Here is a 24174-nt window from a genome sequence, read left to right on the forward strand (position 1 = left end):
ACTTGATTTTTATTTTCTTATCATGAGCATATTTTTTTTTTCCTTTTGTAGCATTATTACTCCTCTGAGAATTGGAGATGGATGTGATCCTTCTAGATTTTAATGAAAATCTGAAATGTTAGTCAACTCCCTGTATCTTAGCAGAAAATGAACTACAGACTTTTCCCTTTTCAGGACAATTGCTGGTCAACACATGGTCTTTCCATTATTTGTTTCTGCTAGACTCTTTGAAGTCTTATGTCACACATGTGCGGTTTGAGTCAACTGAGGATTTAAAGGAAACTTGGAGCCAGATTTTTTTTCTCTCATCTACTCTGTTTCCCTTAATTCTGGAAATTCTCTTTAAGTCCCAACCTATTTTCAGTTTCAAAACAAAACAATCACTTCAGTAATTCTGGTGCTTTTTGCCAGAATTCTATTATCTGTTAATTGCATCTTGTTGTACCCTCAGGGAAAGGGCGGATAAATGTGGATCTCATGCAGTGTGGTTCTTTTTAAATGTCTGTATTCCCTCTAATTTCTGCCTTCTTTGGTTTTTCTTCATTGTCTTCACACAGAATTTGTGTCTCTGTGTGTGTGTGTGTGTGTGTGTGCGCGCGCGCACGTGTGTATATTTTTGTCTACTTATGATTGTTATCAGTGGGAGTGTTGGTCTGATAAAAAATATTTCTTCTACAAGCAAAAACTGGAAGTCTACAGAACAGATGCATTTTGAGACAATGTTTGTGCCCCTGTTGGATCATTTTTGTACAGAATAGGGAATGTCATCTGTATCTGTCACCACTTATTTAGAGAATAGTGAGCTATCTTAAGATTAGTTGTAAAATCTCACATATATTTTTGAAAAAGTCTTTCTCAGTAGATATATAGTGTTTGACAAAAAAAATAAGAATAAGAAAAGTTGAATTTTGGTTTATTAGTATTTGTGAAGAATTGCATATTGATTTCTTAGTGAGTCTTAAGTGAATAGAGAGACATGACAAAATTTCAAAACAAGTTCATAACATTGAAAGGACATGTAGGTTTATGTAGTCAGAAGCCTTATAAGAAAAAAATCCCATTATCCCAAGCCTGGACTCTTAATCTAAGACCTGGTTAAACCCAATGGGATAGATAATGAAGAATCTCTGTAATTTCTCATCAGTCCAGCTGTAAACATTAGGATACCTAAGGCTTTGGTGCTTGAATCTCTTGGCTTTTCTATCCACTTATCCTCTCTCTCTCTATTTTTATGTTATTCCATGTATTTAAATAAAATTAATGTGTTAGTGATATGCAGATTTATCTTTTCAGCCTATAATTCTCTGCTGAACTGCTTACTTAATGACCCTACCTAGCTGTTTAATAAGTAGTTCAAACTCAATATGATTCCAAGTGAGTTCTTAATTCAACCCTTTCCCTAAAACTTGCTTCTTCCCACCCTTCTTTATTTCAATAAAATTAACTCCTTTATTCCAGCTGCTTAGTGTAAGTGCCTTGAATTTCATCCTTGACTCTTCTCTCTCTTTCAGATTCCACAGTCCATTCCTCAGCAGATTCTTGTGGTTTTATATTCATCATACATATAGGACCTGTAATGGTTAATTCGAATTATCAACTTGATTGGATTAAGAGATGCTGATGGTCAAGAGGCTTATGAGTATGTCAGTGAGGGTGTGTCTAGGATGATTGGCATGTGGGATAGCCAACTGAAATGGAGACCCTCCCTAAGTGTGGGCAGCACCATCTAATAAGATGATGGCTTGGATGGAATAAAAGTTGGAACAAGAAAGCAGCAGGAGATGCAAGCTCTATTATTTTTGAACCGGTTATTGATTGCTGCTGTGGTAGATTGTCTGAGGATATTGGACTCTCACTTCTTCACTCTTCAGCCTTCAGTCTCAGTCTAGGGTAGCACCATTGATGGCCTTTGTTCTGGAACTTCAGCCTCTTGGACTGTGCAGCTACTGGTTCTTCCAGCTCTCTAGCCTGTAGACAGCCATTGTGGACTATCCAGCTTCTGGTTGCTTAAGCCACTAACAAGTCCCACTTTTATAATTATATTTCCTATTGATTCTGTTTCTCTAGAGAACCATAATACAGGATCCAACCAATTTTTACCCTCTCCAGCCATCACTGTGGTACAAGCAACTATGTGCTCTCCACTGTTTTATTGTAATAACTTCTTAATCTACAACCTTTCTTTTAATCTGACCTATGTATGTTTTTATCTCCATAAAACAACTGATTGACAGCATTTTCTAAGATCCTCCTCATTGCTCTCTCTGCGTTAGCCACCTTGACATTTTCCACAGCAGGTGCTCTCCTACTAATATTTTCATTTCATTTTATTCAACCTCACTTTTATGGTTTCAAAAAGATAAACAGCTTATAGTTACTTACCTGTCTTCTCCATCATTCCAAACATTCTCAAATACTAGCTCATTTCCCCTGAATTTAGGGCCACATGTTTCAGTTCCTCTCTGCATTTTTTTTTCCCTTCTTCCCCTCAGCTCCCTTAATTTTCCCTCATCAGCATTGCTCATTTAATATATACTACCAGTGCATTTCTGGAACTTCGAAGTGTTTTGGTATCTTTAAAAATCTCCTTTAATCATTAGTTGTGGCTTTATGTTTTTTGAGCATTATAATTTTAAGGATGGCATATTAGACTGACTATTCTTTCTTTTGCTTTCTTGTGATTTAAAAACATGAATTAATATGCAAATCTTATGATTTATCTTCCTCCAAACTCTTTAGATATTACTTCACTATAATTTTGATGACTAAGGTTTCTGAGGCCAAGAATAAACTTATTCTGCTTTGACATTGAAACTATTTGCACAGTTGTCTTTACCTTTTGAAAAATATCTCTAGCATCTTTCTTGGTGTGGAGTTCCCTTCTTTCTGCTTCTCTGGACTTCCCCCCTCATGCTTTAAACTGTTAACATGCTGCCAATGCTTCCTCAAGTCCTCTTCCCTTGCTATTATTATCTCATATCTCCACTTTTACTTAACAAAGAGGAAAAGAAAAATTTTTAGAGCTTTCTAAATTTCTTGCCAGACTTATCTTCAAACATATGTTTCTGTATTTTTAACCAACTCCTATTAAACCAGGAAAAATCATTCTTTCTTAGTCAGAACTAATCTTTCCACATATACTTTTGATCTTGTGCTTTCTAACTCCTCTGGCTATAAATTTTGTATGATTCTAAGGCTTCATTTATTGTATCTTCTCCCTCCCAACACCTACTGACAGGCCCAAGTCTTTCTAACATTTTAAAGATGACATTTTCTGTGACCTCTGTCCTTATACCTCCCACTTTCTAATCATTCCCATTCTCATTCTATTAACTGTCAATATTCAAAAAAAAAAAAACTATAATATCTTCCTTTACTTCTTTACATCATATTTACTCATCCAGTCACTCACTGTAGTTAGTCAAGCTTCCAATTCCACCATTTCATCAAATTGACTAGTAAATGTTACCAGATATTTTATTCGAAGTATACTTATTAGTGGGATTCATTGTGACATACTTGCATATGCATAAAACATAATTTAATTGATTTCAGTCCCCAGTACTTCTTTCCTTTCCTTTATCTCTCCCCCTGATTCTTTTACTCTTGCTACTGGACTTGTTTCTATTTTTTTTTAATTGGTGCATCATGATTTTGCCTGAAAAGTGGGATTCATGGTGATATATTCATACATTCACATAGTACAATTTGGTAAACTTTATTTTTCTGGTACCTCCTTTTTACCTCTCCTCCCTTTCCCTCTATCCCCTCTGTCTATTCTACTTCTATTTTCATAAGGTATCTTTTGAATTTCTTTCTTCTCTCTAGCTTTCATATGTGAGAGAAAACATTAGATCCTTCACTTTCTGAGTTTGGCTTATTTCAGTTAGCTTGATGTTTTCCAGTTCCACCCATTTACCAAAAAATGACATAATTTTATTCTTTATCATTATCCATGAACAGGGTACATTTTTCCATCTTCTAAGATCTTCTTCTATTTCTCTCCTTAGGGTTCTGTAGTTTTCATTGTATAAGTCTTTCACCTCTTTTGTTAGGTTGAGTCCCAAGTATTTTATTTTTTTTGAGTATATTGTGAATGGGGTGTTTTTCCTCATTTCCGTTTCAGAAGTTTTGTCGCTGATATACAGAAATGCCTTTGATTTATGCGTGTTGATTTTATATCCTGCCACTTTGCTGAATTCATTTATTACTTCTAGTAGTTTTTTTGTAAACCCTTTGGGGTCTGTTAGATATAGTATCATATCATCCGCAAATAGTGATAATTTAAGTTCTTCTTTTCCTATTTTGATGCCTTTAATTTCTTTCGTCTGTCTAATTGCTCTGGCCAGTGTTTTGAGAACTATGTTGAATAGAAGTGGTGATAGAGGGCATCCCTGTCTTGTTCCAGATTTTAGAGGGAATTCCTTCAATTTTTCTCTATTCAGAATGATGCTAGCCTGAGGCTTAGCATAGATAGCTTTTACAATGTTGAGGTAAGTTCCTGTTATCCCTAATTTTTCTAATGTTTTGAACAAAAAGGGATGCTGTACTTTGCCGAATGCTTTTTCTGTGTCTATTGAGATGATCATATGGTTCTTATCTTTAAGTCTATTGATGTGGTGAATAATATTTATTGATTTCCGTATATTGAACCATCCTTTCATCCCAGGGATGAATCCTACTTGATCATGGTGCACAATTTTTTTGATGTGTTTTTGTATCCGATTCGACACAGCAGGGAGGAAGAGCAGGAGGAAAATATTAACATTAAACAGAGACATGAGGTGGGAAGAGAAGGGAGAGAATAGGAAAATTACATGGAAATGGAAGGAGACCCTTATTGTTATACAAAATTACATATAAGAAGTTGTGAGGGAAATGGGAAAATAAACAAGGAGAGAAATGAATTACAGTAGATGGGGTAGAGAGAGAAGATGGGAGGGGAGGGAAGGGGGGATAGTAGAGGATAGGAAAGGCAGCAGAATACAACAGTTACTAGTATGGCATTATGTAAAAATGTGGATGTGTAACCCATGTGATTCTGCAATCTGTATTTGGGGTAAAAATGGGAGTTCATAACCCACTTGAATCTAATGTATAAAATATGATATGTCAAGAGCTTTGTAATGTTTTGAACAACCAATAAAAAAAAGTAAGCAAAAAAAAAAAAAACAAATTGAAATGGTTTTTCCATAAGATTATAATGGAACAGAAAAATTCCTATTACTCATTGTAGCTGTAATAATGTCATAGCAAAATGCATTACTCATATGGTTGTGGTGATTGTGATATAAGTAAACCAATTGTGCTGCCAGCTGTATAAAAGTTTAGCACATAGAATTATGTATGGTACATAATAGTTGATAATGATAATAACTGGCTATGTTGCTGCTTTATGTATTTACAATATATTTATTATTATTTTAAAGTACACTCCTACTTACAAAACAATGTACTGCAAAACAGTATGCTGTATTATGTTGACCAATACCATCTAGGTTTGTGCAAGTATATTCTATAATGTTCACATGACAAACTCACCTGTAGATATTTCTCAGAATATATTCTTATCATTAATCAACACAACTCTGTGTATAAATGTATATATACTCCTATATATACATATCATAATTAGAACATATTCTTTAATATGCTATGATGCAGAACATACTAATTCTGGTCTGTCATCTCTCAAGAAATATTAGTTATATTTCAAACAATGTTTTGTTGTACAGGTAATGTATTTCAGAACTGGTTATCTTTACTAGAAAAAATTGGTATATGAAAACAAGGTCATGATTTCAATTCCAGAATATATAAAAATTATGTTGAGAATGGTTAATACTCAGTGGTTAAATCTTCCACTCTTCCTAGATATGTACAAAGGTAAATCATTCGTTCACTAATTAATCATTCATTTATACATTTGTAGCATGATAGTAATAACTCTAGAAGATTCCTGAGTATTTTTTTCTTTTCATCTCTATGATGTTTTATATCTGTATAATTTTTTGTTTTACAACTTAAATTTCTTTGAATGACTTCACACACACACACACAAACACACACACACACAAGCATCATACTCATTAATCTGAAATTCAATTATGAAATATCAGCTTTTGTAAGTTATGCTGAAAAAGATACAGAAAAGGTATCATTAATCCAATATTTGATCTATGCTACTATAAAAGCAAACTCACTAAATTGTTAAAAACCAAGTTCTATTACACATGACACATACATATCACATTTCACTTTTAATCCTTAATGTGATAACGAGCAGAAGAGTAGATGGTTGAAGTAGATTTTAAAAATGGGATAATAAAATTAATTGAAATAAAAATGCTAAAATGAGATTCTTAAGTTAGATACAAACCTGGATTATGTCTTATTGACTGATAAAAGTGTTTTTTTAAGCATTGTTTTTACTGGATATCAAAAACTGTAGAATATCAGATGTATTACTTTCATTCACACTAACATACTAGCCTACCAAAATTTCATTTTAGCAAAAGGTACGAAAATCTTGGGCCAGAGGGAAAGGAGTTTAGTTCTATGATACAGTGGGACATATGAATATTACCATATTATCATCAGCTCCCCATGGCCAAATTTCATAGAGTCAACAAATATGAACCCAGAGAGATGCTGGACAACCACTGGATAATGTTACTGGGGGGACACTGAGCTCAGGAAACTCAGATATTTTATTAAGGGTGCTAAGAAGACCTGTCATTTTACTGCAGAGGGAAAAACTATCTTCATTAGACAAGAAAGTATGCATGTGTCCTTTTGCTTCAAAGAATTACACTATTTCTATCTTCAAAGGCGGTAAATGAACTTGTACTTTCCTCGGAATAGTGGCACTATCTCCCAAGGTTGTGTACTGATGCCAATATTCTGGAAAAGAGTCCATAAGAAAGGAGAGGCAGTACTTTATTTGAAAGCTATGTAGAAAGGTAAGAGACAAATAGAAAACTGTTTCTCTATCATATAATCTTCTTTTCTACACTATTTTGGCTTCTAGAAAACTGTCCCATGGGTATGCCACTTTGTTGGTAGTTGTGATACATCTGACAGAGGCTGGAAACAGATCTATTTAATTAGTTTTCTAAAGCATTCAATTAATGTTAAGCACTCTAAACAGAGATATTGACCTGTGTTAAGCTCAACCCATGATTCCAGATCAACAAGCAGAATAAAACTCATGAACTATTATAGTCTCTCTTGGCAGGCCAGGTGACTTTCTCTTTAAGCTTCTGTATCCACAGCTCTAGTTAACCTGAGGCACTATTCCAACTACAGCAGGAAGTTGTGAAGACAGATTTAAAGTTAGGTAGTCAGTGTAGTCAGGTAAATCGGGTCTAATATCGAGTGAAATCTAAAATGGAGGCCATGCTGGGAATGACTCAGGGAAAACGCAGGACAACTCATGGAATGTTAATGAAGTCCTGAAAAGGCCCTAGGCCAAAGTCCACCTCAAAGAAATGTTAATGGAGCTCAGAAAACAGCCCCAACAGACCTGGAGATAGCCCATCCCAAAAGGTGATAATTAAGCCCACCTGTGTCCCACCCCTCAGGCCTCCAACCTACATTCCATCACTGAAAGAACTATAAAAAGGGGAAAGAACAGCCCTTCCACGGATTCCACCTCTTGGGTCCCCTTCTTCCTCCGGGAGAAGTCTTTTCTGCTGTCCTTTAATAAACTTCTAATTTCTACTCTGACCTTGCCTCGGCGTGCTTCTTTGGTGTTATTCTTCAACATTGGGGAAGCAAGGACTCGTCACCGGTCAACAGCGGTTTCAGTTGTAATTGTGCAGACTCTTCCTCAGTCTGCATCTATCCATCCATCATAACCCTGGCCAGTATACTGAGCTAAGCTGACAACTTCCAGGACTGAGGTGATGTCATTAATCATTTCAGCTAAAGTATAAGACAGATTTCATTCTATCTTTTCAAATCGGATGGTCAAAGTACAGGGATAATTGCTTACAGAGTGTGCATAACAAACCAGTTATCCCTCTAGGAAGCTCCTCCAAGTAACCAAATGTAGTCTCAATTTATTGATGTCCTGCAGTCATCTGGGAGCTACATGATAATCTAGTGTCTCTTATAACCACTACTAAGGTACAAGTCAAACATTTTTTGGAAAGAAAACAAGTTGAATGCCTGGATTCCACACAAGAAATGCAGTCTCAATGGTACATATAATGTTCCTGAAAGAAAGGTTTGTTTATAATTTTTGGGGTCTCTCAAATAAGATCAATAATAAATAATAAAATATTTATCTCAAATAATAAACTAGTAAAGGAAGAATTTGAGAGTACATCCAAGATGGTGTTTTGTTCAGTTCATAGACATAAGATTCTTAATTCAGTTTGCATAATTAAGTCTAGTATTTGAAAGAATTTCTTTTTAAAAATAATTTTAATGATGCATTATAATTATACATAATATTGGGATTTATTATGCTGTATTTATACATGCACATGATATAATTTGTTCAATCTCATTCCCCAGTCCCTTCCTTTTCCCTCTTCTCCCCCCGCATCTGTTTGCTTTACTCTACTAATCTTCCTTTTGCTTTTGTTATTATTTTAATTAGTACTATATGTATGTGTGTGTGTGTGTGTGTATATATATATATATATATATATATATATATATATGATTCATTGTTGTTTATTCATACTTATATTAAGCATAATTTGGTAGATTTTATTCCATAGTACTTCCTCATACCCTCCCCTCCTCCCTCTTTATCCTAACCTTTCTCTATTCTATTTCTATTAGTCTCCCTCATTTTTTTTCTGGGATCTCTCTTTTTATAGTCCTCCCCCCACCTTTTCTCTAGCTTCTGCATATGAGAGAAAACATTTAGTTTATTAATCTGGCTTATTTCACTTTGCATGGTGTTTTTCCAGTTTCATCCATTTACCAGCAAATGACAATTTTATTCTTATACCTGAGTAATAGTCCTTTGTGTATGTATATCACATTTACTTTGTCCATTCATCTGTGGATGGGCAACTAGGCTTGTTCCATAACTTGGCAATTGTAAATTACACTGCTATAAACATTGGTATGTATGTATCAGTTTAGTATTCTGGTTTTAGTTACTTTGGCTAAATAGCAGTGAGTGGGATAGCTGGGACATATGGTGGTTCCATTCCTAGTCTTTTGAGGAATCTCCATACTGTTTTCCAAAGTGGTTACAGTCCCACCAACAGAGTATGATGCTACCTTTTTCCTCACATCTGGAGGAACTTCATTAGAGTGGTCAATCCATGGTGTCTTATTTATGTATGAAACCAACTGAGTGGTATTTATCAAGCCCATGAGTGCCTGAGCAATGACTATGGCAATAGGGACAGGAAAGACATGTAGACATATTGATGAGTTTTACATGGAGGTTTCAGGAGTTGAGCCATCCTCTGATGTTTTGATAAATTTCTTTGTAAGGTTAAAGGAAATGGTGATCAAATAGGGGTCAGAGTAAGTGGGTTGAGAGTAGTGACTACTCAATTAATTAAACACAAAACACAATTGTTTAGGAGAAGAACACTATGATACTTTTATTAATGAGGATGCCTAAAAGATCATTTATGTCTTACCTGTTCTATACCTCCCAAGCTGTAAGATGGTTTTGTTTTGTTTTTGCTTGGACGCCTGGGTTATTTTCTACTACTACAGCTAACAAACATAAAACTGTGACCCAACCTAGTTGATGTAATTTCACTTCTTATTCCAGGCATGCCCTTTTGCACATAAATATTGAGGAATTGGATATGAGTTAAAGGACACTTTGATACAATTTATGACATCCCCACTATGTGCCCATGATATGCCTAGATGCCTGCTAATGGAAGCACATTAAATATTCATTGAATACCTCGGCTTTTTGCCAATTGTTGAGTTCTTTTTGTGATAAAGGACATACCACTATCAGTCAGACCCAGATTAGTTTCAGTAGCTGTAAATATGTGTCAAAGTAATGTGATTAGTTTAGAACAGCACGACATACGAAGAAAAAGTGTCATTAGTGATGAAACATCATAAATTAGCTTTGGGAAAAAAATCAAAGGTCTTTTAAATTCAATCTGTTAATAGTAGATAGGATCAATACTGTCTTCAGTGTGATGTCACTCATCATGAGAGATGTGTCAGAGATGAAATCTCAAGAGAAGTTAGAAAATATTTTGAGTTGAAAGACATTGAAAACACAACATGCCAAAACTTATGGAATATAGCAATAGTAGTGCTTAGAAATTTATATCTGTAATGCCCATATTTTAAAAAAGGAATATCTGAAATAACCTAAACATAAGCAAATAACATACATAAGCAAATAACCTGAACATAAGCAGAATAAACACCAAGCCAGTGGATAGAGATAATAAAGATGAGGATGGAAGTTAATGAAATAGAGAATAGAAAGACAATAGGGAAACAGAAATTCCCAAACTGGTTCTTTGAAATTAAAAAAAAGAGATAACCTAAATCTAGATTGATGATTCATCAAGAAAAAAAATTGTGCAGACTCAGTATTAGTAAAGTTGATAATTAAAGAGGATATATTATGTAATGACAACTTTGAATTGTCAACCTGATTGGATTAAGAGATACTAAAGATGAAGAAGCTTCTGGGGGTGTCAATGAGGTTGTGTGTAGGAATAATTGGCCTGTGGGATAGCAAACTGAAGTGGAGACCCTCTCTAAGTGTGGGTGGCACCATCCAATGGGCTGGAGGCTTAGATGCAATAAAAGTCTAAAGAACAAGAAAGCAGCAACAGATGCAAGCTGGATTCTTATTGAATGGTTTCTTGATTTCTGCTGCAATCACCTGAGGACATCAGACTCTTGCTTCTTTATTCTTCCAAAGTAGACTTTGCCAGTGATTCTCCAGGGAGTTTTAGAAACCTTCGGTCTTGGGCTCGGGTAGCATCATTGATCCCTCTTGTTTTGAGGCTTCAGAATCTTGGTTCCTGTAGTTCTCCAGCTTACAGATGGCCAATGTGGACTACCCAGCTTCTGGTGTTGTAAGTCAATCTAATAAATCCCCTTTTTATAATCATACCTCATGTTGGGTCTGTTCCTCTAGAGAACCTTGACTCATACATATTACTACTGACTTTACATAAGTAAATGGAATAATAAGAACAATTAATTATATACCAACAAATTAAATAATGTAGATGAAATGGAAACAGTTTTAATAAAATGATATACACTACCGCAAAAGGATCAAGAATACACAATATGAACAAGCCTAAAAGAACTAAAGAGATTTGATTCAAAGCTCTCCTCACAAAGAAAATCCCAAGACTGGATGGACTCATTAATGTATTCTGTCAAGTGTTTATAGTAAATTCAACACCGTTCTTCACAAGTGTTCCCCAAAAGTAGCAGAGGAGGGCCTACTTCCCAACTTATTCTATGGGGTCAGCATTACAATGCTACAAAAGCCAGACAATGATATCACAGGAAAAAGCAACAAACTACAGATCAATATCTCATGAATATCTATGCAACAACCCTTAACAAAATATTAGCAAACAACAAATAGAAAGGATTATGTATAATGATCAAGTTGAATTTATTCCAGGAATCCAAGCTTCATTGAGCAAATAAAAATTAATCAATTCATATACCATATAAATTATGATACAGCACAAAAAAAAAACCTCTCAGATGATCATCTCAGTGGACATAGAAAAATCATTTGACAATATCCACTAAACACTCCAAAAATGGATGAAATACCTAAATGTAAAAGCTATATAAAACTTTTGGCACAAACGTGATTTGTGACCATAGATTGAGCCTTAGTTTCTTAGATAATGACAGCTGAAATCTAAGCAACAAAAGAAAAAACTAGATAAATTAAATTTTATTGAAGTCAACTCTTTTTTTTGCATTTCAGAGTTCATTATCAAGAAAATGAAAAGACAACCACAGACCGGGAGAAAACATTTTTCAGATCAATATGCTTGATAAAGGGATTTATAAACAGTCTATATAAATAACTCATTAAATTAAACAAGAAAAATAACACCCCAAATGAGCAAAGAAGTTGAAAAAGCATTTATTCAAAATAGTTATACCAAGGTCTAATAAGTGGTAAAAAGATGTTTAACATCACTATTCATTAGGTGAATTCAAATCAGAACAATTAGGTACCACTTTATATCCACTAGTAATAAAAACCAAAAGAAACACAAAAAAGGAAAACGGAAAGTATATAAAGAATTATGAATAGTAATCAGGTCAGATGATTTGCAGTGATATTTGAAGTTCACAAATATTTACAATCTTTTTAAAAATATTACATTTTAATGGAATTGAATACATATATTTGCAATTTTGTACCTTAAGTAGTTCTGAAATATCATATCTGACTCATAAAACCAGTGTAGAAAATTTTAGATGATTTAAATTAACTAGGCATTCCATGAGAAAACAAACTGATGTTACATAAAATGAAAATCCATATGATGTTATAGATTTTGAGAAAATCAAAGGGAAAAACATAAGATTATTTGTTAAACCAAAATTATCAAACCAGTTTGATTTACTCAAGGATTTACTTATATTCCTCAAGGAATATTATGATGTACTTGAATCCAATGTATATATTTCTCAAACATTTAAAATGCTTCACTTATTCTTACATGTTATTATGTTTATTGATTTTTTAGTTCATTACTTCTTGGCATTACTTCTTCCCTTTGATGGTAGAGCTACTAGAATCAGACATTTCTTTGGTTTAGCCCTGGACCAGCAGCGGCTTCATGAATGAAGGTTCGAAATGTGAGAAACCTCTAGGGAGTTTTGAATTAATGAGACAAGACTCTAATTATCTTTAAACCAGCTCCAGGATGGCTCCTCCTAGCTCCAGCCTCCAGCCACCTATCATGGTAGTGAGGTTTACTGAAGAGGCTAGCCAGAGAGGGAGAACACGCCAGGGAGTGGACTTTTATTGGGGAACAAAAAATTCTGGGGAAAATCCCATCCAGTGAAGATGAAGGGGGGCAGCATCCCAAGGTCCGGAGCAATGATTGGGTCTTGGAGTAGTGCCCAGACACACCTCTACACAAACAAGCCCTGGGACCTGAAAAAGGGTGGGGAAATCTCGGGAGACAGATGTGCCTAAGCATCTCTTGCCCAGCCAGGGAGGTAACTCAAATCACGTTCCAGGATGGCCTCCCACACTTTGGTGCCAAGAAAAGAGAGTCCTATGATTAGTTAACCTCTTAGGGTGCCTATTTTAGTCAGCTTTTTTTTTTTTTACTGCTGTGACCAAAAGACCTGATAACAACAAATAGAGGATGAAAAGTTTATTTGGGAGCTCACAGTTTCAGAGGTTGCAGTCCCTTAGATGGTCAACTTCATTATCTAGGCCCAAGGTGAGGCTGAATGTTATGGCAGAAGAGTGTGGCGGAGGAAAGTGGCTCAGGACACTGAACTAGAAGCAGAGAGAGTCTAAGGTCCCCTCGTGGTGGACAAAAGATAAGCCCCAAAGGCAAGCCCCAATGACTCTGCTCTTCTAGGCATACCCTTCCTGCCTAAGTCACCACCAGGGGATTAATGTGCTGATTAGGTTAAGGCTTTCATAATCCGATCATTTCACCCCTAAACTTTCTTGCATTGTCTCACATATGAGCTTTGGGGGAACACCTCATAACTCCACCATAATAGTGCCCCCCAAATAAAGTTTTTCTCACTTATAGAGAATTGGCAGCATCAACTTGGCAATTTTAGTCATGGACCAAAAGCAAATGAAAAAGAACTCTGAAAGAAAACAGGAATGCAGAAGAGTGGGGTAAGATTTGCTTCCAAAAATGTTAGCAAAAAGGAAAAATTTTATACTTAAATTGTGACAAACATTTAAGTGTACTTGATTTTATTGGGTGGGAGTAATGAAACTGTTCATTTATGAGTAATATGTTAACCCTCAAGTTGTGAGAACCAATTCAACAAGGTACAATGTTAAACAACATTCACATCAGTTCTTATGGGTTGAATATTAAAAAAAAAAAACTATAATTTTTTAAATGAGTGAAGTTAGTTACCCTCCATCTACCAGATGTTGAAAAAAAATAAAACTATGCAAAGATAAATAATGTTGGTTTGAGGGAGAACAAAACATTACATGTTCAGGGCAATTACATGTCACTGTCCAGCTACAATGCCCTGTAAAATGCGTACTGCCTGCTCTAGTATTGCTTTAGTTAATTAATGACTGTGCTCCACTCTGTCGGTCTGAGCACTCTCGATCCTATATTGGTGTGATGACATCTACACCCACATACTCATTGGAAAATCATTTTATGCTGTCTTTTAAACTACCAAGTTTCTTTTCTAATTGAGCAGAAATATCGACAATGAAACATTCTGTGTAAAATAATTTTAAAACCTTCTTCCAATCTCAGTGGTAGATCAAAGGTATCATTAAAATGCTTTGTGCCATACATCACTAAAAGTCTGCAGAAACTGCAAAGTGAAAGAAGCTTTCATATTACTGAACTAGCTTTACCATTGTGGAAAATAAAACAAGTACCAGATCATCTTTTATATCTTCAGGAACTGAAGTTTAAAAGTAACAAATTTATAAAGTTCTCTATATAATAAGTGTACTGCATAGATTTTTGAATAGTGCTAAATTCTTCATTGCAACAATAAGTGGATAACTTTAAATAGGCTATGATTGATGATATACTTGATTAATGTATCTGAAATTATGTAAGACTTATAGGTCAGAGGCTACACGTGATCTTGATAAAAAGATTTGGTTGTATATACACAAAATTCAGGTGCTAGAAGTTACTCCAAATATAGACATAGTGACTTTAGGTAGTATAGAGTTTTTAGTGTATTTCGTATGATGTGGAATTAGTAAAATCTAATATCTTATTTGAGGAATATTAAGTGTAATGAAATTGAAAAGATATTGTGGACTAGTGACATAAAAACTATTTACTGAAGTTTTCTAATGCCTCCATACACACCATACTCAGTGTTTTCCAAATTCTCATTTTCTCTTTCATTCCTTAAATTTATAATTACTTCTTTGCTATTAAATTTATTAACATTATCTTTAACAATTTAAAGTGTACAATAAATATGCAAACCTTAATAATGGCGGCAATAGTATATTTTACTTTGCTAATGATGAATTTTCAGCAAGAATATTTTCTTCTATTTTCACTGAAAATATTATAAAAACATGAACTTTTGTGTGATAAACTCCCCAGGATAAGATAGTAATTAAAATTGATTCACCAAGCAGCTGTCTAACCAGCCCAATTTTTTATGTGGTTATGAAAAAAAAAATTAATAAAAAGTTAAACTTATACAAGTGCATATCCAAAGATGGAGAATAAGATTTCTGGTAATAGAAGAATATGTTATAATCAACCATGTTGGAGAAGAATGGTCTGGAAAATTTAGAATAGGATCACAGTCACTCAATAGTAGAGAAAAAAAATCCATATTAGATCAGATTAGAATCTTTCTTTTCTGGCAGTTTTATTTAGTATATTGCATACATTCTCTCATTTAATCCCATTTTAATGTTGAATAATAGTAGTATAAACATCTTGCAGGATTAAATATCTTTCCTAAGACTATATAGCCAGTAAGTAGCAGAACTGATATTCAAATCTTAGTCTCTGTCTTCAAGGATTGTGCTCTTGGTACTATGCTAACTCAGTTTTCTGGATTCCACAAAAATCTCACTAAATATAGTCCTTTAACTACAAAAATCTTACTGTGACATTTTCAGTAAAATTAGTTCAGGTGGGATTGGGGTTGTGGCTCAGTGGCAGAACGCTTGTGTAGCACATATGAGGCGCTGGGTTCGATTCTTAACACCACATAAAAATAAATAAACAAAATAAAGATATTGTGTCCATCTATAATTTTTTTAAAGATATTTAAGAAAATAAGTTCAGCCACATCATCACTAGCTAGTTAGATAAGACATTAATCTGTAGTTATCATGGGTCATGGTATCTACAGACGATTTTCAAGTATAAATAAGACCTTTGTAATATGCCCTGGGGGAGATTTCTGGATTATATTGTATTGATTGAGCATGAGTATAGTGGAAATAAAAATAAAATAAATCTGGAAGGAATTGTTCTAAAGGGCCTGAGCTGGGTCTTTATAACTCTTTTGTTTGTATCTCTTAGGCATTCTTTCTAACCTCTTTCCTGTTGCAGGGTCTTTGCTAATGTGTTTTCAGCTTTCTTCAATAATTTTATTCCATAATCTGAGGGGAAAATGTTTTTTCATCCTTTAGGACTCAAATATATGTTATCTCTTTAAAGAACTTTTCCCTTAAAACCCCATCTAAATTTACTTGTTATCACATTTTATTTGTTAGAAAATTTATTTTAATTTCCGTGTCTATTCATTAAATGAATTTTTTACTAGAATTTTATTTCCTTGGGAGAAGGAGCCATATATATTACCTTGCTCAGTACTCTATTCTAAAATCCTATGAAGGTATCATGAGCTCAAAACCAATAATTTAATTGATGAATATTAAAGACAAGGAAAAAAAACCCCTCTTTTACTTTCAGTTTCTTCATTAAGAATTTGGTACAATGACCTTGCATTTGGGAATGATGGTATCTCTTACATTTCTAACAAGGTGATTATGAATGTAATATGGTACCTCTTACAGAAGAGCACAATGCAGAATCCCAAGTGTTGTACAAATGCTGACTGAATGAAATATTTCTTTGATATGGCTCCATCACCTATTTGAATCTTGGTGTCTCATTTTTCAAACAGCATTTATTCATATGTCTTTATGTGGCTTCCTGATTGAGCAAGGCCATGCTGTCACAGTTGACCTTGTCTTCCTGGAGTGGTGACTAACCAGGTGGGCATATTTGGGCCTCAACTCATGAAAAACTCACTTGCTATTTCATGCTCCTGTACTCAACAGAGAATTGTAAAGTGACTGATTTGTCAATTTGGTGCCCTTTAGGATAAATTTGGTAGCAGTTTCTTGGCTTACCCTTTTCCACAATTGCTTTTATTTTAAACTGAAATTTTACTGAGTGACATGTGAACATTACAAGTCCCATTGTATTAATTTTTGGTAAAGGTGAAGCACATAAATGATTAAATCTTCATGAGAGTGGTTGCACCTTTTTTTTTGTTTGTTTGTGTTTTTGTTTGGTATTGGGGAATTGAACAAAGAGGTCCTTTACCACTGAGCTACATCATCAGTACTTTATATTTTTCATTTTGAGACAGGGTTTTGCTAAGTTGCTGAGTTTCTTGCCAAATTGCTGAAAGCGGCCTTGAATTTGAAACTGTGATCCTCTTGCTGCAGCTGCCTGAGTCCCTAGGATTATAGGCATGCACCACTGCACCCAGTTCAAATTGGCTTCTGTTTTGTCTAGTGCTTTAGATGGAAAACTAATGTTGATATAAATTTATTTTTCTATGAAAGTATGAACATTTTTTTCTTAGGACAACTAATGTCTTTTATGATTCAATCATCAATCTGTGGTTTGTGAGTTTCTTGTGTTATCTATAAAGCTGTCAGAATTTGTAAGAGGCCTTGTATTGCAAAGACTCTATACCTAAGGTGGTTGCATATTACTTAGAAATAGGATGTAAAGTAAGGGTTTTCATATAAGACAAGTGTGTAGATCTCTGTGGGTCATCCTTTGCTTCCCTTGTATAAAACTTGTTTTTTAAAAATAATAATGTCATTTTCCTCCCTGACAAACTAAATTAATATCTCTCCAGCTAAATATACCTTTCAGTATGTAGCTATTTGACTTCATATTGCCTTGAGCCCTAGATAATGGCCTGGAAGAGGGGAGAGACATGAGTTTCCATTCTTAAATAATGAAACATTACAGCAGGCTTACCCCCATTTTTTTTTTCCTATCTGGACTGTGAAAGAGTTGTTTTTTGCTGGAACAACAGAAAAGCCTGAATTCAACTGAGCAGGGGGTGCAGAAGTAGACAAGAGATGCTAATAGCTCATTAATGCTGCTCCAGAGTTGGAAGAAGAGAACATTCTATTATCATTTCTATTACACAGGTTCAATGATTGAAGATGAACAAATCCAATAAAATTTCACTCTGAAATGCCACCTTTTTCTTTGTGATTCTTAAACATTAATTTACAAAGAACATAATAGAAAATAATTATAGCATCCTCCAGAATAATTTGATGAAAAGTTACAGATAATGAGATAGTTTTTCACTCTTAAATTATAACTTCAAATTAGATCAGCAGTGACCTGAAGGTAATTCAGGTCGTTGTAAAATGAGTCTTTCATCCAATATCCCTTCAAGGCTTTGGTTTTCTTTCAAAGCTAATGTTTCTTCTGATTTCCTTCTGAATGAAAAAAAAAAAAAAAAAAAAGCTGAGGATGAATGATGCTCATAGCTGAATTTTGTAAATATCTTCATATTACTTTTTCTTTAATATAGTTGATCCTTACTGGTAGCTATTCTTAAAGACTTGAATTTAAAACAGAACATTTTAGTGGTATATCCTTAGAATTCTTTCATTTCAAACTCATTTTCCTGGGAAGTTGTTAAGCTGGCAAAACTGAAACCCCTTGTGACCCTCTTTTATTTTTGCTTAACAGCTGTGTGTTTTGCTGCAGCCACAGGTCTTATAGTCAGACTGTTGCTAGCTTTGTCTTGTCTCTGTGCTTATTCAAGGCTAGATCCTTTGGAAATGTCCCACTCTTGGGATATTTTATTATTCTGGTAATACTAATATATTTTATCTACTTCTTTCTAGGTCCTTCTGAGAAATTGGAATATTTGGGAAATATATGGTAACTCTTGTGTGATACTATTTTTTATGACAGCTTGGGATAGGATATTTAATATTCAACTTATTGCTAAACCCATGATGATGTATCCTCTCCTACGAGGCAAAAATATTTTGTACTTAGGATTCAAAAAATATGATGTACATCTGATCTCAAATAGTTTGAATTCATCAGAGGAAATGTAAAAGGTACATGAGTATATAAGTAAAAAATCATAAGTTGAATAAAAACAAAAAAGGATTATTAGAATTATTACAATATTATTCCAGGTTAATTGGCAAATAAATGATAGAGGCATTAGGTACATGGATCAGAATTTCTTTATTTTCACGAATCCATGTCTGTCCAAGTTATCAATAAGTTTGACTAATGGATTGACAGGTGGAATAATGTGTCAACTACACGGCAGGTGTAGCAGCAACTTGACCACTTTTATGCTCCTTTGTGGAATAACATAACATGCCACAGGAAAAAGGGTGTATTGGTAAAAAGCTACCGAATCTACGATCAGTCACGATTAAAACAAATGGAGTTCTTCTTTATATGTTTTTAAGCATTTTAAAAAAGATCTGTCATTGCCATCTTTTGTGATTACTCACTGAACAAATATTAATTAGTGCCTAGTATATTTTGGGCAGCGTACTTAGTTAGAGATATAATGGTAAAGAAGACGGGTGATTTAGTCACCTTTATTGGGTATAAAGCCTAGGAGTAAATCAGACATTAAGTGGTAAACCTGAATCTAAACATATAAATATGTAAAATTCCCATTTAAAAATTCATCAAATATTGACTGAACACATGCTCTGAGTCTGTGCTTGAAGTCCATAAATTTATAAAGAAGATCTGGGCTCGGGATATAGCTCAGTTGGTAGAGTGCTTGTGTAGCATGCACAAGGCCTGAGTTCAATCCTTAGTGCTTCCAAACATAAATAAATAAATAAAAGATCCCTCCCTATTTGGAGCTTTTATTTCTATTCTGGGAATGGGAGTAGACAAAAATATACAATATGTATATATGTATATTTATACATATACATAAACATACACACTATGTACACACACTATGTACACACACTATGTACTTGAAGCTGATAAATGCTATGAGAAAGCAGGGAGAAGGGAAGTAGATAAGAAGGACTGAAACTGAGAAGGACTCTTTTAAATAGAACATGTTATTCTGCTTTGAGAAAGTGACATTTGAGAAAGAAGTGAAGAATTAGCTATGTGAATATATTGGGGAGAGAGAATGTTCTAGGCTCAAGAAACAAACAATACAGCAACTGTATGGTAGGAGTTTGCTTTAATATTTGAGAGAAAACAAGGAGGTCATCATGGCTGGAGTAGAATGAACAAGGGAAATTGGTTAGAGATGAAAGGAGAGAGGTGCAGGGAAGGGGTAGAGGATGTGGATGCTAGTAGGCCTTTGTGATAGAGAGCCCTTAGAGAGCGCTGGGCATGACAGAGATGTGATCTGAGTGTTGCAATCTGAGCTGCATGGTTAGAGGACCATTCTGTCTGCAGTGCTCTGACTTAACTTCACGGGTTTGGCTTATTGGAGCAAAACGTTCTATGAGGATATTATTGAAATCACTCATTTAAAAAGTGACAGGGGGTTGGAGCAGGATATAAATAATAGAAACAATGGAAAACAGTGAGAATAGGGAAACACAAACAAGATTTTCTAACAGATTGGATATAGGACCTAAGAAAAAGAAGACTCTTCCCTCCCCCCACTGAATAAATGGAAAGTTTGAATATTCATCCATACTGATGGAGAAGGCTGTGGAATGACAGGTCGGGGAGTTGAAGAGGTGGACACCATCATCCACTTTTTATGTTTCAGAATTTGAGATATTGTAGTTAGACACCCAACTGCAGATTCCAGTAGGCAGTTTAATAAACACATCTCTAGTATTGGGAAGTGCTTCCAGCTGAAGATTCACAATAGATGACATTTAAACTCCAAACTGAACCAGGTCACCTAGAGAATGAGCAGAGATGGACAAAAGACAGAACTGTGTCCTACTCTAACATTATAGTTGGGGAGAAGATGAAACACTAACGGAAATGAGTAAGGAACAATGAATGAAGTAGGAGGAAAACCAAATGAGTGATAACACTGATTAAATGGTATAATGATTCACTGCTATAAAATAAGCCTTCAGATAAGGTAGTTCTTTAAATGGATTCCATTTATAACTGTAAAAAAATTTTGTAGTCCCGATTTTCATGTGTCACCTTCCCACAGCCATCTTCATTGTTGCCATCACTAATGGGCCCTCCCTACAAAGGATTCACATGGAGAGCACCTGCTTCCTCTCTGTCACAAAATAATGTCAGGAGGCAGACCTGGCTCTATCAGGTTCCCTCCCTTTCCTCAGCCTCCTGGACGCCTGAGGAGTCATATCTGAATCTGCGTCGCCTTGTGTTCATAGGACATTAAGCTTTGCAAAGGCTTTGATTAATTTTAATCTGAGGGCTTTGTGGTGCTTCTATTTTAAAACTTTGAAAATGTTCAGAAACTTTGTAACCACTATACTCCCATTTACAATTTATTTTTGACACTTTTGGCGTTCTTCAATTTGATGATTTTTTTTTTTTTTTTCCTCCAGGCAGGGTAAACTCTGTGATGATGATTAACAAGAACCCTGTGACACTTACATGGACCTGGCCAAGGGCAGAACAGAACACACCTCTTTTCTCCAAGCACAATAATCTGAACAGATGAAAGTTCAAAGGTTCAAAATTTAGTAATCAAGTGGACCTGTTCCTCTGGATTGATTGAAAAGGGCAGGAAATACACCTAGACGGTACATAAGTCTTCCTTTTTTTTCCACTTTGCAATAGAGAATGAGGTAGTATGTGGCCAATGTACTGATGAGTCTCCAGACTATAGTCTTTTCCTGCTTCTTCCCTTGCTTTTTCTGAAGGGTCTGATTAAGTGTAATGATCTCCCTCTTTCAAAGGTGAGGGGGGCATTTCCATCCACTTTCTTCTAAGAAGAATTCAGACTGTACATTGAATAAAACAATATAATTAATCTCTCATAAATATTCACCCTGGACAAATAACTATTTTTAGTAACATGACACCTGATCATCCAGATGAGTTGAGGGTAATTGTGCTTTTCCTACCCTACCTATAAAGGTACCAGAGGAATACATAGGAAGATAATTTCTTACTGCTGTTAACTCTTTTGTAATATTTACATGAAATCTCATAAGGTATATCATAAATTGATGTTAGCATTCAATGAATCTAATAAACATCAATCTAAGGTTTAACATACACCATTGGCAGATTATTACTATGAAAATATATTAAAAACACCCACTGATAATTAAAAGCTGTAAGGAAAACATAAGCATTTACTGACTTTCCTTATTTAGATAAACCAATAATAATATCTAATCAGTGCTTTATATACTCAAAAGGAATTGCATCTGCAAATTCAATTCCTTTCTCTGGTCTCTATTATCAAGTACAATTTCAACCAAGAAAGAACTAAAGCTATTAGCTTCCGCAAGCATGACTAATATGTTTCTGACTATTACCATTAGATGGAGAAATACTAGGTTTATGGTGGATAAACCCGAAGGTCAGTCTTAGACATGTTAAGTTTGCCTTATCATGGTATTCAGGCAGGAAGGTAGAGTCAGTAGTTAAATAAATGTATTTGGATAATATAGAAGCTATTTGGATGAAAAATACATTTGATGCTTTCTAACTATTTATAGGTAGAGTTGAATCCATTAAACTGACTTATACCAATTCGATTAGAATTATATCAATATTAAGAAGAATAATAAATAAGAAGAAAATTAAGGACCAACCCTTGAAAATGAACTTGCTAAATAGATAAAGAATGAGAGGTCAAGCTCAGTAGAGGAAGGCCATCCAGAGGGAAGAGCAGGGGAGGGCAAGGAGACGTGCTGGCTAAAGAAGTCAATCAAATTACAGTGAATCCCACTTTTGTGCATGTTATAATACACCAATTAAAAAAAAACAGAGGGGAGACCACTAGGGAAAAAGATAGAATAGGGGATCAGTGGGAATGAAGAAAGAAGGGAAAAGGAGGGGCTGGGAGTGAAATTATTCAAATTATATTATGTGTATATATGAATATTTCACTAATATGTTTAATTATGATGCACTAACAAAAAACCTTAAATAAAGAATGAGGGGTCAGGGAGAGAAGAGAATATTTGTGTTTTATGCTTTGCATCTTATAAGTGACATAAGATTAGGTCTGAAGTACTGAAATCATTCATTTCTTTCTTGAGCACCTACTACATGCCAGTCACTTGACTAGGTGAAAAGATAAAATGATGGTTCCCCAGTCGACCATATTATAGCCTAGTGGGGCAGTCAGACCTTAAGTGGTCATAGTAATATGTGTGCCGTTATAAAATGAGACACACACAGTGAAAAAGAGAAACACAGTGCCATCACATAAAGGAAGCTATTCTGGACTATGGAATCAGGGAATGATTTTTTCCTACTGAATCTACTCTTGAGCCCAATAGAAGGCAAATAGGAGAAGGTGAAGGGTGGAGAAAAAAGCATGCCAGGTGGAAAGACCTTTGTGTCAAGAAGTAACATGAGAATGTTTGAAGGATTTAAAAGACCATTATGGCAAAAGAGCAGAGATTGAGGTGGAAAGCAGGGACAGATTGGTCTTCAGAGAGCCATGAACCAAAATGATGAGGGCTTCAGTCATGTTAGTCATTCTGATCTTTATTCCAACAGCCATAGGAGACTGTGTATGCTCTGTAAACAGGCAGCTTTCAGCAAAGGAAACTGAAAAATGCAGACCAGGATCACAGGAAGAAACACACACACCGTGACTAGTGTGGGAAGAAAGCAAGAGAAGAGAGTTCAAGAAAGGAGAGCACCAAATGAAAGGGCCCTGAAAAAGGTACGTGGACTTGGAGATGGGGTGACTGCCATCTGTCACAGAACTACGTCATTGGTATAAGTGAGCAGGAGTGGGAAATGGAGAAAATAGTACCCGTTTCTGTCTAGATTTAGGGTTAAGAAAATCCTATTTCTAGTTACCAAATCTATTTGGAGAGATACAACCCAGATATCCCCTCTTCTAAGTAATCTACTATCTCAGAGCATTAATAAGCAAACATGAATATATTGAAATCTCTGTAACATTCCTGAAGGATTTCCATCTCATATTGTATTGCAAAGAACTGGAAATCCTGCTAGGATCTTTCACCAGTCCCTCCTCAGTATCCTTGTTTCCAGGATCTCTCTTTACTTTCCTTAATCCCTGCAACAAATTAGTAAACCTAGCTACTTCCTGGGTCTTTCAGTTCAACCCAGCCTCTAACCCCAA

The sequence above is a fragment of the Callospermophilus lateralis genome, chromosome 4 (assembly GCF_048772815.1).
Source record: "Callospermophilus lateralis isolate mCalLat2 chromosome 4, mCalLat2.hap1, whole genome shotgun sequence".
In the NCBI taxonomy this organism is placed as follows: domain Eukaryota; kingdom Metazoa; phylum Chordata; class Mammalia; order Rodentia; family Sciuridae; genus Callospermophilus; species Callospermophilus lateralis.